This window comes from Antennarius striatus, chromosome 19 (genome assembly GCF_040054535.1).
Source record: "Antennarius striatus isolate MH-2024 chromosome 19, ASM4005453v1, whole genome shotgun sequence".
NCBI classification, from domain to species: domain Eukaryota; kingdom Metazoa; phylum Chordata; class Actinopteri; order Lophiiformes; family Antennariidae; genus Antennarius; species Antennarius striatus.
In genome coordinates, this window is record NC_090794.1 from 15,434,329 (window position 1) to 15,447,128 (window position 12,800).

Genomic DNA, 12,800 nt, shown 5'->3' on the forward strand with positions numbered 1-12,800 from the left:
GTTGGGTTAAAAGTTCTAGAGAACAGGAAGCCCACTCCACCACTCAGCGTGGTGTTATGGCTCAGAAATACCTGTCCATCCCACTCCTTCATCCAGTCCACCTCATTGTTCTCATCGCTGTGTGTTTCTTTAAAGCGCCCTTTTCCTTTTCTCTGGCTCCATTTACGTTTAATGTCCCCACTCTAAAATAATCCATGATAAGGGAAAAAGTTAAAATAACCTTAAAGTAATTAAATATAGACAGCCCTATCAAACTTGAAACCTCAGTTGTTTACAGACTTTACTCATTTTCTTTTTGAGTCGTTATATCTCTTGGTCACTGAGTTCTGATGTGGCTGTTTTGAATAAGTTGTTTTGCCGAATTCTAAAAAATTTATTTATCAGGAAAAAACTGTTCCAGATTCAGACTTTTCATGCCTTTAGTTTGTTGTAAAAACAATTTAAACATTTTTTCAGGGTAGAAATCGTGGTTTTGACTGGCAGTGACTGGAGTGTGAGATAGATCACTGCAATCAGACATACATTCATCACTGTCACTACTGTCTGGAACACTCGGTGTGCTCTCCAGTCGACCAGCTTTACGTACGGCAGAAACAGTTAAACCATTCTTCCGCTTACCATGCCACCTAGTAGGAGCAGGAATCCATGCAGACTCACGCTCATCTGTGATATCTTCAGTACCCGTCTGGTTTCCTATCTCAACATTCTCATTTTTATCACCAGTCCCCTTTCTATTGTCACCTACTGCACTTGTCACAACCTTAGTCTCACCCAGTGTACTTTTCTCACCCAGTTCACCTACCGCCTCCATACTCTCACCCATTTCACTCACTACCTCTCCAATCTCCCCCTGTTCATCTGTCAGCCCACCATTCTCATCCACCACAGCCGTCGCGTCACCCAACTCGCTGAGCGCCGCCCCACTCTCACCCATCACTCCACCTGCTCTCTCAGCTGCCCTGCCACCATCTTCACTTGTCCCACCGTCACTACGCCCCCTCACGATATTAGTGGTTATCACTGCTCCTACCTGCATCTGACTCTCAGTCTCGCCCCTCGGAGTATCTCTCTACTCCGCATCCCTGATGCCTCGGCGCCGCGGAGCCGGAACGGGACGCCACGGAGCGGCAGTGGGAGCCTGGGTTGGGAGCGGCGGTGGGGCTGTGTCACTGGGACCTGGAGCATCGCTTACGCGTCTCGGACAGGTGCTAACAATGTGTCCCTCCTCTCCACAGCCAAAACATTTCATCCAAGAGGTGGCGTACCACGGGTAGTCATAGTTGTCCACTCTAACAACGAAATGGTAGTTAAATTCTTCCGCCCTGTTGTTCAGGATCATGGATACCTGTCGGCGGTAACACACGAGATGCCCCAGATGCGGGGCCTTACACCCTGTCGTGACTCTCGTAACTGGCGACACAGTTCCACCAGTAGCTTTACCTGTTCTACCTTCTCCACGAACATGACAATCGCCCTGTTCATCTGGCCGGCAGACTTCAGTGCACTATACCCGATAACTTCACCCACCGCTAGTGCTACCTCCTCCACGCTGAAATGAGACACCACTCTAATCCCGTGGTCCCTTGTCAGCTTTGTGAAATCGAACCCACCATCCGCCATGACGTGGCCGTCAACCGGCACACGCCTGGTCGGCAAAAAACACACAAAACCTGAAAATAAACCACGTTAAACACTCAAGACAAACACAATTAACAATACACAAAGAATACAAACACAAAGACAGAACGTGAAGATATAAAAAAACACTGAAAACTACTCAGCAGTTTCTCTAGAGCAGTGGTCCCCAACCCCTTGGCCGCGGACCAGTACCGGTCCGTGGGTGCTTCCGTTTTATTTTTTTCGGAGTCTGAAAGATGTTTTATTTTGAAAAATTACCTGATTCTCTGTTACATCCGTCTACGTCAGTAGTCCCAAACCACCGGGTCGCAACCCGGTACCGGATCGCAGGCCATTAGGTACCGGGCGACAAAGAAATTTTGACTTACTTTTTTAAATTTTTTTTTAAATTGATTACCAGTCTAAAGATGTTTTATTTTGAAAAGTGACGTCTGTGCGGAATGACGCACTAACTAATGCGTGCAATGTCTCGCTTGACAGTTCTGGGTCACGTGACAGGCTACCTCCGTAAACCCTGAAATAAACGCCCACAACTATGCCAGTGTTCTGGATTAAAGTCAAGGCAAATTATCCTGAGATCGCCCAAAAAGTATAGAAAATCTGCTTCCATTTCCAACCTCCTGTCTTTGTGTGGCGGGATTTTCTGCAGTGACGTAAAGAAAACCAAACTGCGGAGTAGATTTGAAGTCCGGGACACACTTCAGGTGTCATTGTCTCCCTGTTACCCCTTGATCAGCGGTCCCCAACCAAAAATTCATATTATTGTAATTATTATTTGACTGACTTGCTCACCTTTTTATTGGAAATGATCAGTATTTCTCCTACATTGAATGAACTGCTTGTAAGTCGCTATATTTCAAAATAAATTTCATCAGTGCAGTCACTTGAATCGAGTTTTTAATATAATTATTTCGTTTACAGAGATGTTGATTATCAATTAATGAAAAAAACGTTGTTTATTGTCTGTTTATGTCTGCATTTTACATAAAACCACTGTGGATGATTTATTATTAAACTACAGCTGTCCTGGCGTCATTAACGATTATCGAGTAAATGAAGACCTGTCCATGAAAATATTGTCTTAGATGAAACCGGTCCGTGGTGCAAAAAAGGTTGGGGACCGCTGCTCTAGAGCACGTACCCAGCATGCTCCACTAACCATCAACGGTGCTGCAGTGGAAAGGGTCAGCAGCACCAAGTTCCTGGGTGTGCACATCTCCGAGGACCTGTCCTAGGACCGCAACACCGCATAGCTGGCCAAAAAAGCCCAACAACGCCTCTACTGCCTCCGCAAACTGAGGAGAGCAATAGCCACACCCCCCATCATGCTGACTTGCTACAGAGGCGCCATCGAGAGAATCCTGACCAGCTGCATCACCATGTGGTACGGCGCCTGCACCGTTTCCTACCGCAAGACCCTGCAGCACATCGTGAGAGCAGCTGAAAAGGTCAGTGGTGTCTCTCTCCCCTCACCCGCAAAGCCATCAGCATTGCAAGTGATCCCACCCACCCCAGAGTGTCAGCTCTGGATGAATCACGTTTGATCAGGTGAAATAATATCAGGGACCACTTTTTCTGAGTGTTTTACTAGCACCTTCGATAGAATTTTGAAATCCACATAGCAAAGAGATAGGACGATATGACGAGCATAAAAGCAGATCTTTATCTTTCTTTGCCAATAAGGTGATCGAGGCTTGTCTCCGTGTCATGGGGAGAATCCCTAAGGAGAGTCCTTCTTTAAACACTGCTTGAAGGGTTGGTGCCAATTGGGGGGCAAATTTTTTATCAAATTCACATGTGAAGCCATCAGGAACCGGGATTTATTGTTTTGCATAGCTTTTATTGCTGGGATAATTTCAGAAATTGAGATTTCTGCATTTAGTTTGGCATTTTGGTCATCGGAAACAGCAGGAAGGATCAAATTGTCAAAGAAATTGTGAGGGAGGTCAGAGTCATCACTGCATTCTGATGTTTAAAGGTTGGAGTAGAACTGTAAAAAAGTGCTGTTTATGTCAATATGTCACCTGTGTGTGACTGAATCTTTGTGATCGAACGGGAGGCAGCTGCTTGACGGGCTTTCATGGCTAGTAGCTTGCCTGCTTTGTTACCGAATTCGTAAGTATTGTGCCTAGCCTTCATGATAAGACGAGTTGCCTCGTCAGTGGTTAATAAGTCAAATTCTGTCTGTAGTCTTAAACGGTCTTTACACAAATCTGGAGTGGGAGTTTGATCGGATTTTGAATCAATGTCCAATACCTGTTGTGAGATTTCTTACAGCTTTCTTACCTTTTCTTTTCTAAGTGTAGAGGAGTAGGAAATTATTTGTCCTCGTATATATACTTTAAGGCAGGGGTCACCACCGGTGACGGACCGGTTTTGTCCAGACCCGTGACCAATCCATGATACATTCACGAGAATAGATTTTCTTAGCGCTGCTCCTCCAGTATATACGGCAATAGCGCCACTCAGTTCAGCCAATCAGATCGTTCGTCTACCCTGCGCTGTCAGCGTACCAGGAAGTGAGACAGCTCGCTACCACTGTGATTTTACCACCACTTTGGAGCACAGAAGAAGGGAGACAGCATAGCTCCAAAGGAATGGAGGTTAACGAGGAAAACCGCTGGTTAACAATGAGTGGACAAAATTTATGTTTATTCCTCCATCAGGCAGTTCAAAAACATTTTACCTCATATGGTCTGAACACGTAGAATGAATTGAAAGTGGTAACATGAAGCACCACTATGAAACAAAGCACAGATCTTTTGCGCAGAATTATTCCCTGAAGTCAGAGCTGAGGGCAAAATGACCGAGAAAAATGCAAACGATGTTCACTAAAGGCATGGTGGAGTTTAGGGCAACATAAAACATCTTTTAGTGATGGGACAGTGTGAATAAGTTCTTAAAAGCTGTTGTTGACATTTTGTTTGGGGGAAATCAGAAAGATAAGATGTGTGGAAAAACTCCCAATGTCAGCTAAAACAGCAACCAGAAAATCAGAAATATTAACATTGATGAGTTATAGCTTGTGTGTGTGTGTGTGTGTGTGTGTGTGTGTGTGTGTGTGTGTGTGTGTGTGTGTGTGTGTGTGTGTGTGTGTGTGTGTGTGTGTGTGTGTGTGTGTGTGTGTGTGTGTGTCAGGTTCCTTGCTGAGTTTAACACCACTATGAAACACATACAAGGGGAGAGGACATACATGCAGCAATAAAAGATACTGATCAAGTCCAGTGGTCTTTTTCACCAACATTAGAGACCATCACAAAGTGTGCACAGGCACACCTTGTGTGCAAGGTTACTTGTGTACAAGTAAGTTACTCGCAGGCCACATGCCCCTTTCTCTTATGAAGAAAGTTCTGGCTTTCATGAAGAAGTCCAGTTTTTATTCATGCTTTCTGAACATGTTAATATTTTTTTACTGGAAGTGTAGGCCTTCAGTTCTTTAGGCTGGGATGTCTTTAATTTACGAGAAAAAATATTTTTCAGCTCTTTTTGCACTTTATTTTTTAATTCTGAGGTTTGTGTGTTCTTCAATCTAACACAAAGGCTTAAAATGTATTTGCCTGGGTCTACTTTTATTTATGGTGAGGTAAAAGAGCGAGTTGTGCACTCACTTAAACATATCCTGCATTGAAAATTGATAATAAATGATAATGTGGATATAGTGGCCGACTATAAGACACAAACTGGACTTGGGTTCGGACCTTTTACTAAGAGGACATTTTTCTAACCGGACCCCCTTGACTTTTAATTGAATACCCCTGCTTTAAGGGTTTCCCATAATGTGGCATATGTAAACTTAGGAGAGGCATTTGTCTCCAGGAAAAAGTCAATTTGAGAAGAAATGAAGTCTACAAATTTCTGGTCCGATATTAAAGGGGGTTAAGTCTCCAAATTCTGCTTGGAGGAGGGCAGTTTGGGAGGTCTAGGTCAAAATGAAGGATACTATGATCTGAAATTACAATACTGGTGTAGGAGCATGCTCTAATCTTGGGTAAGAGCCTGTTGTCAAGCAGGAAATAATCTATAAGTGTATAGGTGTGATGTACATTGGACAAAAATGAATAAGCTCTGGTATGGGGAGAATGAAATCTCCAAACATCAGAAAGACCGCATTGAACCATAAAATTATTTACTGCTCTGGCTGACCTGGTAAGATTCTGGGGTTTGGTTGAAGACCTGTCGAGAGTGATATCCAGTACAAGGATAAAATCCCCTCCTATTATAAGATAACCAGTATCAAGTTTCGGGATAGTCAGAAACAGTATTTCAAAAAAATTGTGGTCATCACAGTTTGGTGCATATAGATTTACCAAGATAACAGGGTTGGCAAAAAGCAGTCCCACAACTATGATGTACCGCCCGTTGGGTCGCTAATGACCTTCTGAGAGTGAAAAGAAATATTTTTATTAATATTGCCATCCCCCGAGCTTTTGCATTGAATTTAGAATGGTACAGTTGGCCGACCCAGCCTTTTTTAAGGCTGAGAATATTAGCATTGCAGAGGTATGTTTCTTGTAAAAATGTAACATCCACATTAAGTTGTTGTAGGTGAGACATGACTTTTTGTCTTTTGATTGGGTTGTTGACTCCTTTTACAAAAAAGAAGAGGGGAAAAAAAGGGGTAAATAAACAATATTGCATTCGTCATACATGTGTAACCTATATACCCTATCTCAAGGCTTGTGCCTCTACTCACTTTGTGCTTTGTTCTAGTCTGCCCTTCAGGCTCTGTCTTGAAAGTGAAATGATTTCAGTAAAATACACAGAAAGGTAGAATTGTGTTTGGTGAACCACTTAAAAACTAAGGTAAAGGACTGAAAGTAACTACATCAGGGAGTCTGTCCCTTGAACTTTAAAATCGAACCCAGAACAAATATATGGGAGTCACATGGGGAGTAGAGAGAAAATAAACAAAGGGTCAGTTTAATTTGCTGTCATCGTAGTGGGTTATTGAAATAAACTGAGAAGTTACGTAGTGAGTCTTTACAGTTCTTACAGAAATAATGTGTTAAGTGCTTATCCTTGCCACGCAATGTCCAGGGGGGCGTGCATAGGTGAAAAACCCATTCTCCGAGCAGAATCAGTTTAAATCTGGGCTAAGAGTGAGTGAATGAGTAAATAAAAGGAGTCGACTTAAGGAAGCGACATATTGATGATAAAAGCAATACAAAATGAGTATATAAAACAGATACAGTAAACAAAGTAACGCAATATAAGGAGACCTTAGTTATTAATTGCTCGGTGTTTTATACATCGGGCATCTTCATTAAATCAATGGGATCAGTTCACTCACCAAATGACCCAGCGGGGTACAAAGAGAGAAAAAGAGGGATGTGATTCCATTTTCCACCAACTTTGTAAGGGACTCACTCAGTTGGTTGTCTATGCTCCAAAAACGCGGTGGCTTCCGCAGGGGTGCTGAATTCATGCCTGGATCCATTGGCGATTACGCGGAGTTTGGCGAGGAAGTGCAGGCTGAACTGGAATCCCGCTCTCCTCAGCTCGGCTTTTATCGGTGCGAAAGCGTCTCTTCTCTTGGACACGTCGGCACTGTAGAGGGTAGATGTGAATCGTGTTGCCCCTGAAGGCCAGAGATCCCTTTTCACGAGCGAGCTGCAGGATGCACTGCTTCACCTGGAGTTGATGGATGCAGGCGATAAATGATCGGGGTGCGCCGTCTTGTCTCCTCCGGATGGCCAGGAAGGATTCAGTGAAAGAGGTTGGTTTGATGCCCTCGCTTCCCTCTAGTATCCCTATGATACGAATATTACATCTCCTGGACCTATTTTCGAGGTCATCCACCTTTGACTGCAGCTGCTCGTTTACTTTGGCGAAACTCTTGACCGTGGTCTCCAGAGTGGTCAATCGCAAGTGCAAATCATTCATGAAAGTTTCCATGGCTTGAATTGTTTGGTCATGTTTAGCTATGGCTGCGTGGTTGGCAGAAATTTGTGACATCAGGTTTTGAATTATCCGTTCCTCCATACCGGTGAGCTGTGTCATTATTTCTTTCAGCGACAGAGCCTGTGGGTCGTCCTCGCACGTGCTACCAGCCGAGCTTCTGCTAGCTAGTTGTTTGGGGGCTAACTCGTCGTCTTGTCCGCTGTCGTTTCCTGACTTTTTACCGCTTTTGCCCATGGTTAGTCGGGAGTAGAATATGCGAGCCAGGGAGAGCTTTCAACAGCTGGTTCACCAATTTCCAAAAGAGCATGTAACACTACAAATATATCAAACTAAAATCGATGATGACAGAGACCTTCCGATTCGCTGCCTACTCCATTGCTTGCCAAACCGGAACTCCTCCCCGTAAATTATTGATGGTGATACAGTGGTTGGGTGGTACGGTGCTTAAGGAAAGTTCGACATCAACTCTTGCGTCATTAAATCGCTTTAATAGTCACGTGACCAATACAGGAACTGTTTCAAACAGACACTGACAGGCCAAACTATGTTTATAAGGAAGAGCACCCCAGCTTCATCTGTCCTGTGCGAGTGTGTGTTTTCTAAAGCTGGAGAAGTTGTATCGAAAAGCGTAGCAGACTGTTTCAAAACAATGGACACACTTTTTCTTTTAAATAAAAATTGGTGACAAAAAAAACAAAACATCCTCATTCACAACACATTCACTTAGATTTTCATGTTATGATACACGATCGCAGTGGGCCCATTTCAAGAAGCAGGTTTAGTGGAAAACCTGGGTAAGTTAACCCAGTGAAACCAGGGTTTCCGGTTTCACAAAGCCAGGTAAACTAAACCTCTGGGTTACTGCAGTAACAGACTGAAGCTAACCTGGTCAGGAGCAGGTTTTATTCCATAAACCCAGGGTTTCCTCTGACTCCGCCCCCTTTCATGGCTGCTTGTGCTGTTTCAATTCCTGGTTCTGTCAAACGGACAGTTTTACCAAAGTCCGTTTTTCTGAAAAACTCTGTTTCAGAGGTATTTTAGATGTAAACATGGCTTGTCTGTTTGACGAGAATCCTATTGCTAAAGGTTCAGCATTATTCACAGAAAATTAAAAATTTTCGTATCATGTTTATGAAGCCGGGATAAGTAACACACAGACAATTTTTTGTGGGTCTTTATTGTGTTCCCCAAATCAAGATATAATATTGGAAATAATTATAAATGAAATTTAAGGTTTTTGTTGAATCAATTTGTAAATTTACCAAAATAATCAGATATGGTTTGCATAAAAACTATTCTTGTTCTATTTCCCAATTTTAACACAATGTTACCATAAAAGTACATAAAATGCATAGAAAAATACATGACAAAATACGTAACAAAAATACGACAGTGGCACCTCTGGCTACAGAGAAAATAAACAACATTCATATTATCGCCCTGTACAATTACAACCCAGTATTTTAGTTTTTAACCAAAACAAATCATGTCCATATTGTTGATTATAGTCAACAATAGACATACAGAGCATGAATCCCGAACTTGTCTTCAGTCTCTTACCTAGCTTAAACACACTGAGCTCCAGTAGCACACATGCTAATGTGATCCACCAGCATCAGCAATCCTAAGCTTGGCATCTACACACAAAACATGCTTCTATGAGAACATTGTAAAACCTTACAATAACGGATGTGTATGTTGTGCAATCTTATCGTTAAACAACCTTTTAATGTCCAGAAAATCGTCTCACAGACGGCACAGGTGACTCAACTCCGTGAAAAACCGGTGCAATACCGTTTACTTCTGGTATTTTCCCAGAAAGCGCGCGTCTCCAAGAGACTGTCACTCTGCCCCCTGCTGTCCAAAGTTAATTCTTACAGCAGGACTACAACAACTGAGAATATATTAATTACAGTGGTTTTTATTCCCTGAGTATCTTTAAGTAGTTTTACCACCTGGTTACATTTAGATGTCCCGTCATCTCAAGACAATTATCTTTATGATCGGTACCGGTTCATGTCCCGATCCATCACACACACATCCATGACCTAATCCATCCTCACATCTGCAGCATAACAAATTGATCAAGCTCTCACATTCCAGCAAGTACTGTGTGTAACATTTATTTATTTTTCTTAATATTTTTCATGCACTATGTGGGAGATGCTCAGAGCGCTTCGCCTTGAAATCCAAAAGCTGTTTCAGTCTATCCACTGGACGTTAAGAAAGTTCTTGAAGATGTTTCGTCTCTTCTTCAGTTCAGAGGGTGGCTGATCATGTCCCAGCTTATAAACTCTGTGGGGTGTGGTCAGCTCTATTCACATTCCAACGACCGTCGTTGAAACCCATCTGGCTCCTCAACGATTATTGGTGGAGGTGTCAAAGGGGGAAACGACTTTTATTTTCCTATCTGCACTAAACACTGCAAATCTCCTGAAGCTACATTACTTAAATGTTAAGGTGAGGTGGAGATATATATAAATAGTGTGATAATAATAGTGAGGAGCTACATGATATCTGCCAGATATTAAGAACTCACACTGGGTCAAACAACATTTGTGTGCTGCGGGAGAACAGATTTTTCATAAATTTACTGTCAATTTCTCTGGAGATAAACTCGTCAGAATCATCAAGGATGAGTTCCACAGGATTGCAGGTGAGTTCGTGTGTGTGTGTGTGTGTGTGTGTGTGTGTGTGTGTGTGTGTGTGTGTGTGTGTGTGTGTGTGTGTGTGTGTGTGTGTGTGTGTACGTCAGAAACACAATGTAGATTTAAGAAACATTGCCAGATCTGATAAGAAGCAGCTGTGCTACACAGACAAATAGAACTGACTTAATGAGGAGGTGTGGAATCAGAATCAGGTGAGTGGAAAAATACCAGAAGCATGCAGCAGTGGAATGGATCAAGGATTTTTTTATGTGGCTGGTAAAAATTAAAACAAGGCAGTCAGAGACTGCAACATCCTGTGACACCCTGAATTCAAAATTTTACCCTAGCTTTGCTCTATGGTCTTACTCACACTGGCCTTCACCTTCGCATTTCTATCTTATCTCGTTCCAAAAGTTTAAATTTGACCTTGACCTAGTTTTCTCTAGGTCAAGGTAGGGAGGGGTGGGCGCTGTCTGTGAGTGGCCAGTCACAGAGCGTGAAGGCAGTCAGTCCTGAGGATTTTCCTTCAGCTATGCCAGCGGGGATAGGCTCCAGCTCCCCGTGACCCTCGCAAGCGGATGTAGCGGTCAAGAAAATAATTGAATGAATGAATGAACCACCACGAGGATTGACCAGTTTTACTCGTAGCATGCTCGTACTCGTCAAAAATGCGCTATCCGTACCAGATATTAATCTGAAACGAGTAATCGGCTCAACCCTACTCCCTGAGGTGTACTGTTGTTACTTTATTCTATCCAACCCATTCTTCTCTCCCTTTATCCTTTTATTCAGCTGGAAACTAAAGACATAAAATGACCAATGATAAATGACCAAGGAAATATATGAAAACGGAAACAATATAATCAAAATAACAGCAAAACTGACCCATCCAGGCTTCACCACTACATCGAGGATCCCACAGATGTTCCCGGCCAGAAACTCTCCCGTAAGGAGTGGACAACACTCAATCGCCTGAGGACAGGTGTGGGACGTTTTGGTGCCGCAATGCAGAAGTGGGGTCTCACAGACAGCGCCTCCTGTGAGTGCGGAGACCCACTACAGACTGTGGAGCACATTGTGACCAGCTGCCCCATATACCGGCCTCTGAATTGTGATCAGGGTCTGGTTAACCTGGACGATGACACGCTGGAATGGCTTGCTACAAGGTCTAAGGACACACGACAGAAAAAGAAGGTACTTAAATCTAAGGAAGTGTTGGGAATTTTCATTTAACAATGGAAACGACCACAAAACGCATCTGCTTACACAAACACAGATAGCACAACACTAGTCTATCTAGTTCTTGTCTATCACATACTTTTCTGAACACAAAAGTACAGTACAAGCACAGCACATAGATAACTGATACATGTTAGGCTGAGTCAGGTGGCTGGTGACTCAAGGACAGTCTAACCCAAACACTATAAAGATCACAGCCAATGAACATTCGGGGTCCTCCTCCAGAGGCTTGCGTCTGTTGGAGAGCCCAGCACTGTATCCTCACCAACTTGTAAACTGCTGAACTTCTTCAGAAAACTCTTTTTGTACAATTTGTCTCATTATTGTAGATACACCTCTCAACCAAGCTAAAAAACCGAAGAGAGTTTTGTTCAGAGCAAAACCCTAACAAACGCCACAATTTTCTTGTGATATAAACATCACTAACATCACAAACATATATCTCGAAGCTTCACATTATGAAAGGCATTGAACAGAAGCGAAGAACAATAAAAACAATAAATGAAAAATAGAATTTGTGAGATTCCTGTGGGACTCCACAGAGCAGGTAAGCAAAAACAAGGATGTGACTATTATAGTGACGCAAAGTCTTTAATGGTAAAATATTTAACTAGTCTGAGACCAATAATGGAAATTCTGATCACATTATTTAATGAATAAAACTGTTTAATGCTGTCAAAGGCAGCTTTCAAGTACAATAAGGATGAATGGTAAACCTTTCAAGGTTTGTGAAAATAGAACACACTCCAAAAATACACAACCTAGCTGAACATGCATCAACATGAAGCATAACCAAATACAAAAATAAGGTGCCTCAACATGCCCATCCATGGAAATGTCACACTCCAATGTATATTTGCTTTTGATATGCTATCTATCAATGTGAAGTTTCAATGCATACTAGTATATAATGGAGTCAGTTACAGCATGACAACTTTGAATATGAAATATACATATGTAGACAAATAAACCCAACAGACTACAGGCAAAAGGTAGGGTACACCCTAGACAAGACACCAGTTCATCCTGGTGCCATGTGAAAGACAAACACACATGCTCACACTCTAACCTGTGGGAATTTTTGTGTGAATAATTTACCTAAGATGCAAGGAGGGTAAGCAGCAAAGATGAAAAATTACAATCATCTCGTTTTCAAAACGATGACTGAATGAAAGAATGAAAATAAATCTTGATGGAAATAACATTTGTTTTTCAGCAGGTTTTTCAGCTTTCTTTCTTGTTTGTTTTAAAAACTAGATTGTTTTCTCACTCAGGATATCAAATATACAAGACGTGACATGATTGCCTCTCCTCATCCCTCACACAAAGAAAACCTGAATGACCGCTTACTTCCTTTAACTCCACCTCCAAGAG